A 6,933-nucleotide genomic window follows, 5' to 3' on the forward strand; every position below is an offset into this window, starting at 1 on the left:
AGGTCTTTGCTAAGAGCACAACTGAGCTGAGGGGGTTCTTCTAGGTGAGAAGGTATTATGTGATTACTTAGGTTTCAAAAAAAGATGCTGTGAATTTCCCTATCCATTTTTAGTAGTTAAGTATACTGCTATTTCACCAGAAAATCAGAGAACCAAAATTCTAGGCAATTTCAGGAATTTTAAAAATATAGTCATATAAAAGTCAATGTAGATTTCTTAAAAGAAGTTAATCTCCAGGATACTGAAGAAAACCATGTTAGAGAAGAGCTATAAAGCTTTCAGATGTTATTCAGCTAAATTAATGAACGTATTTAGACTACATTATAGTCAGAAAGGTACTCTTAAGGCGGTCATCTCATTGAGTTTTCATACCACCACCAAGATGGTGAAACCAGGCCCCAAATCCAGATGCTCCCACCTCCAAATTTCATATTCTTTTATGTCCTTTAAACAGCAGAATACTGGGTAGGACAGACCATTGATCTGAGCCAGTTCAGTAGTTTTTATGTATAGTGATGGCTCATTAATTTCATATTACTGGGGAATGAGCTGTTCTACATAAGTGAATATTTTATGTAATGGAAGCTTTAAGCACTGAAGTTAACATAAAACTTAACCATTTTGAAGGGGGTCTTGCTGGCTTATATTAGATATTTTCATTCCATAGGTCACTTCCTGTGTCAGCCCCATTTTTCTGTCCCAGTGTTGCCTGCCATCTGCAGACCCCACCCTGCCTAGGCTTGGGGTCAATGAAACCATGGGCCTAGGTGTGCACGGATAGTAGCTACCTCTGAGGAAGTTGGAAATGGACTTTGGGGCTCCAATTGCTTATTGAAATGTGGATGGATTGAAGCCCCCGAGCACCTTCAAGATCACTGAGCTGTGGCTAAGTCTCACACCATCATGTGCCTGGACAGCAGATGTTATCTGGCTTTTTCATGGGCACCTGCTGTTCAGTTACCCATTGGAGACTGCAGAGCTGATTATTGTCCATCGGAACTGGAGGCCTATCCCATACTCTTCACGGCCATTTTTCCTAAGATAAATTCCTGCTTCAATATTTTTGAGGCCCTCAGTTAAAAACTTGTGTTCTCATCTTATGTCAAGAAGCACAGACCCCTGCATATTTTCATTGCATCTTGCCCCATCCCTTGGGCTATGACCCCTTGCATTTGAGTGATGGCTCAGGCCAGGCATGGGTTTGCTGGTCTGGTCAGTTTTCCTTAGCCCTCATGCTCTAGTCATCCTATCTTGATGGCAGCACTTTCCACTCTTTACATGAGGACTTCTAGCACAACCACTGGCTTGGGTCAGGCTGTTTATGACATCTGACTTCATTTTCAGAGTCATTTAAATTTTTTTTATCAAAGTGATATTTTTACCCAAATCAAACAGAATTAGAAGTCTATTAAAGAAAAAAAAAACCAACCATCCCATGCACCATTCCTACCTAAACTCTTTAGAGTTGAATGCTAGTTCTTGCTTTATCAAATCTTATCATTTTCACTTTTTAAAAGCATGTCTTTATTGATTTCAGAGAGAGGAAGGGAGAGGGAGAGAGGACTAGAAACAGCAATAATGAGAGAAAAATCATTGATCGGCTGCCTCCTGCACACCTCCTACTGGGGATTGAGCCTGCAACCTGGGCATGTGCCCTGAAAAGGTTCATAGGTTGGCTCTCAACAACTGAGCCATACCAGCTGGGCTACCATCTTCACTTTTTAATGGCTTCTTATGAAGATGATTTCACATTTTTATAAGAGCCAACACCTCTATTTTCCCTCATTTTTCCTAATATCTCTATATAAAAAAGCCTAATATGCAAATTGTCCCCTTGGGAGTTTGATTGGGAGACTGGGAGTTCAATCACTCGCTGTGATGTGTGCTGACCACCAGGGGGCAGCATGGAACAAAGGAGCCCCCCCCACCCCCACCCCCCAGCAGCCAGAAGGCCCTGATCGGCCCTGATTGCAGGCCATGCCTAGGGACCCTATCTGTGCACGTATTTCCTGCACCAGACCTCTAGTAATTATATAAAAAAGGTTAGTTAAAGCAATGCAAAATGTTTGCCTATTTTCCATCTAGTATTTTGTGATTACATTTCCTTCCTTGTTCAAAATATTTTCCTTAGTGGAGTTAATAATTACCACATTTTTTCTCAACTGCTTATTTGTCTACATTTCTTCCTCTCACAATTTATTTTCAAACTCTCCAATCCCAATGACTAATCATTTCTCACCCAACCTAAAGCATCAGGCTTTCTTTGTTCTTGGAGATGTTTGTCTAAGAGTTTTCCGTCCTCTTGCTCATTAACAGAAAAATGTTAATAAGCATTATTCTCCCTTCACACTTAATTGATCATTTGACTGCATATAGAAATCTGGGATGCAGAATTTTTTTTCAAAAATTTGAAGCTGTTGCTCCATTAACATCTAGCTTTGACTGTGTTGTTGAGGAGACAGGTAATATTTCCATTTCCAGGCTTTGGTGTGTGAACTAGTTATTTATGACTTGAAGATTTTAGTATCTTCTCTTTATCCCTGATGCTCTGAAATTTCACAACGATGTGAAGCTGAGGTGGGGATCTCTTTCTTCATTGTGCTCTACATAGAACAGGTGTTTTAATTTGAATATTCGTGTCTCTCAGCTATGAGAATTTTTTTGTGCATCAATATTTTGATAGTTTCCTCATTATTTTTGCTGTAGACCAATTCCAGCATGTCATAATTTCAAGAGTTTCATCAAAAGGTTGATGAGACTTGGGGACTCAACAGGTTTGAGTCACACATGTAGTCACCTGCATCTGGGAATGGTTGAAGGCATTTCCCCAAACCTGAATAAGATACATTAAATTGATTGTGGCTGCCAGACAGCTAAAAGGCATCTTAATCTACATGTTGTTGCCTCCTACTAGCCAAACACCTGTAGACTAATTCTCCCATTCTGACAATGTTTCTGAATACTCTTTGAAGTGTATATCTCTGACTCTCCTCAGGACAAGCTGTGTTGATAAAAAGCATGGGGTCCTGGGAAGGCCCCAGGACCTAAGACCTTAGACTTAAGATCTTAGAACTTAGCTACTTTAGCTAAGCTCCTCTGACCCCCAATGCCTTTCAAAATTATATTTTGTCTCCAGACTCTTTATTAGTCTCTGGATTCCTATGTCATCTATGCACAGCCCCTTCTCCAGATTCCTGAACTCTTCTTGATTCTGGGACAAGAACCCAGGCAATTTTATTTGACTCTCTTTTTCTGGAACTCTATTACATGGTGGTTAGGCTACCTGGATTATCTGATACTCAAACTTCCTTTTAGATCCTATTGTTTATCCCATTGTCTTTTTGGAGAAAATCCCTTAACTGCATTCTAAACTTTCTACTGACTTGTTTTTCTGTTAAATCTATTATTCTAAGTATCATATTTTCAAATGTTATGCTTTCTAATTTGTTTCCTGTACCTTATAAAATATGGCATCCTGTTCTTTTGTCATGGATGAATCTTGTCATTTACGTATGTTCAAAGTTTTCTTCCTTCACTGGCTTGATTTCCTTTTGTTGGTTTGTTTTGGTCTAGGTTTTTCTTACGGGAGGCTTGCTTCCAGAGTTTTTTGTCTGTTTTTACTTGAGAGTATTACATTGGAGCAGATAGGTCATTTTGGGGCGGGGGTTGGGGGGTTGGGAGGGAAACAGGGCTAGTTAACATGCTGTAGGTGACTCATGACGAAACCTTTGTGAGAGTGTAGTGTTTGTAAATACTGAGTATGTATAAACACTGAGTCAGTATTTAGAGATATTTTCTCTGGGTACTTTGTTTTCCTGGACAAGAGGGAGTGAATCCCTAAGGTGCCTGTTAGAGTCCACATACAAAGGGCCTCTGGGCCTCACTGTTCTGTGGGCAGACTGTCACTCATGTCCTTGTTTTGAGCTGTGTCTTTCTCTACCATCTGCTGTGGTCCTGGGGCTGGGTGTTCTCTGGATCCTTTTCTCTGTGGACTAAAGTGGGAGAAGGAACCTGAGAATTTAACCACTCTCTTAATAGACTTCAAATTTGCAGCCCAGCCCCTTATGCCCCTTGTAAATTGCCTCTGATTTCTGTGTCTTTCCAGGGGTCTGAGGCCCAGCTGGCTGACTTCTCATGAGCTCCCTTCTGCTAGCCCTGCTGTTCCTCTTTATCAGTTTTATCATTTCAAATGGATACATGTTAGCTTACAAATGTTGGCTGACATCTCTTGTCCACTGCACGTCCTTTCTTGTCTCAGATCTCTCTCTCTCTCTCTCTCTCTCTCTCTCTCTCTCTCTCTCTCTCTCTCTCTCTCTCTCTCTCTCTCTCTCTCTCTCTCTCTCTCTCTCTCTCTCTCTCTCTCTCTCTCTCTCACACACACACACACACACACACACACACCATTCTACCTTCATTTTAGTAGGATACTAGGAGGTAACAGAGGCAAACATCTGTGTTCAATCTACCATGTTTAACCAGACATAATTATTTGCCATCTCAGAGGTTACTAAGCAGTTTAAAGTTCCCCTGCTGTCTTCCACATTTGCAGCGTGTGGTAAAGTCTTTAGGAGGCTCTTCAGGCGAGTATGGTCATCGATGCTTGATTTAAGTGTTCTCTGACCATTGGAAGTTAAACAAAAGTTACAGAAGTCTACTTTCTGTAAATATTGCTTCCTTTCATTCATTTGACATTTATTGAACACCCAACCAGGCGTGTACTGTGTGCCTGGTTGGGTATTTAGCAGTGAATCAGATAAAGTTCTACCCTCTCGAAAATTTGTTTTTTCCTTTGAGCTTTTGCTTCTAATTAGTATCAGTGATCTTGCATACTCCTTCTATTCTGCCCCTCAAATGCATTGTGAGCCTAGCTGACAGGGCAATCAGGTTACTAGGCCAGTGTATGAAGACAGAATAAATTGATTCTGAGCACCAGCCTACCAGGTTCTGAGAGGTATAAAATTTACGGACTTGGTAACTCAGTTTATGCTTTTCCTGGTGGTTTTCTCTTTTTTGCCTTACTTTTGATTCATGGTTATATTTTAATAGTTAAAATAGGCAGAAAAGTGGTTTCTGAGTACAGACATTATTTAAGATCAAAGTATTTTAGAGCTGGAAGATAGCTTTGCGGGCACCAAACAAACTCTTTTTGTTTTATAGTTGCAGTAGTTCATTGATAGGGAGGTGAAAGGAATTGCTCAAGGTCACACAGTTAGTGATAAGCTGATCCAAGGTGGAACCTAGATTCCTGGGGACCTTGTGCCAGGAAATGCTCAGATGTATAACCTTAAGAAGCATGCATGGAAAATTAGCTGCCAGTTCAGATAATGGGGAATGACACCAGAGATGAGTCTGCTCCTTCTGAAGGAAGTGGATCTCATTAGCACCCCGGGGCATCTTCGCTGAGCCCACCCCAGGCTGGAGCAGAAAGCGCTTTAAGATCTGCACCCCACTTATGTGTAATGTAATTACATTTTCACTTCAGCTTAACTGGAAAAAGAGCTTGAATTTACACTACATACAATTTTTATGTGTTTTCTGCTGATCATTGCTTAACAAGGTATTTCACAGGAGAGGTTTGTTAGCTTTAATAGTCCTTAAATTACTTATGGCAATTACCTGCATCACTCTCAACTCCATGGAGGTTATTAAAATGCTCTCATGGCAACTGTAAAGAAATATAAAAATAGGTAAAGATGAAATTATGCCCTCAGGATGGCAGCATAGGTAAACGCGGTACTCATATCCTCCCACAACCGCATCAAAATTACAACTAAATGACAGAACAGCCATCATTCAGAATCACTTGAAATCTGGCTGAACCGAAGTCCTACAACAAAGGATATGAAGAAACCACATGAGACTGGTAGGAGGGGTGGAGATGTGGAGCAGGCTGGTCCTACACTCACGTGTGGCAATAAAAATTGGGAGGGGATGTCTCAGCTGTAGAGGTCCCCCTGAGGAGCAAGGGGTCCCAGCCCCACACCCGGCTACCCAGCCTAGCCACCCAGGATCTAGTGCTAGGAAGAGAAGTCCCCATAACTGCTGGCTGTAAAAGCCAGTGGGGTTTGGGGCTGAGTGAGATGGAGGGCTTGTGGAGTCCCAGGCATTCCTCTTAAAGGGCACCACACACAGACTTACTTAGACCCACTGTTTCTTAGTTTCAGTGCTGGGGCAGCAGCCTGAAAGGCTCCAGGGACTAATGGGAGGAACTGAACTGTCTGGCATCAGAGCAAGAGCTGGAGGGGCAGCTTTTTCCCAGACAGAAATGCTGGCAGAGGCCATTGTTCTTTCCTGAGCCCTCCCCACACAGAGCTGGCAGGCGAGTGCCCTATCTGAGTCTCCACCAACTTGGCTATCACTATTGACCCTGCCCTGGTGATTCCTTGAGACCCCAACCTTCTCAACTTTCAGGCCCACCCAAGCTGTTTCCAGTGTCTTTTCCATACAAATGGCCTGTCTTTCCTCAAGCTTCAGACTTTCCTAAAATCTCTCAAACCAACAGCATCTGGCCTTGTCATGCCCCATACCTCTCACTAAGTAGCCCTAGGCCTGGCATTAGTGGCAGCTTGCCTTAGTTTATAGTTGGGCCTCTCCTGGGCACTTCAAAGCCCAGCATGAGGAGCAGCCATCTGTAGATTGTTTTGTAGTTCATGCCAGGTGGCCTTGGGCAGAGCACAGGTGCTGGATAATCTTGGCCTGCACCTCCTTGGAGGCCCCAAAGTCAGCATACATGGTGGATAACTTCAGACCATGTCAAAACACCACCCAACCATCTCTACAAGTGACACACTAAAGGGGTGAACTCAGTGGGCACCAGAGTCTTGCTAAAGTAACTCTTGCTCCTTGGGGGTAGGCCCATATACTCCAAGCTGGTCCTCCATGGTAGGTGCAGCCAGTTCTTGAAAATCCCTCCCACTGATGTGCCCACAGCCA

Source organism: Myotis davidii, unplaced genomic scaffold (genome assembly GCF_000327345.1).
Source record: "Myotis davidii unplaced genomic scaffold, ASM32734v1 scaffold339, whole genome shotgun sequence".
NCBI classification, from domain to species: Eukaryota; Metazoa; Chordata; class Mammalia; order Chiroptera; family Vespertilionidae; genus Myotis; species Myotis davidii.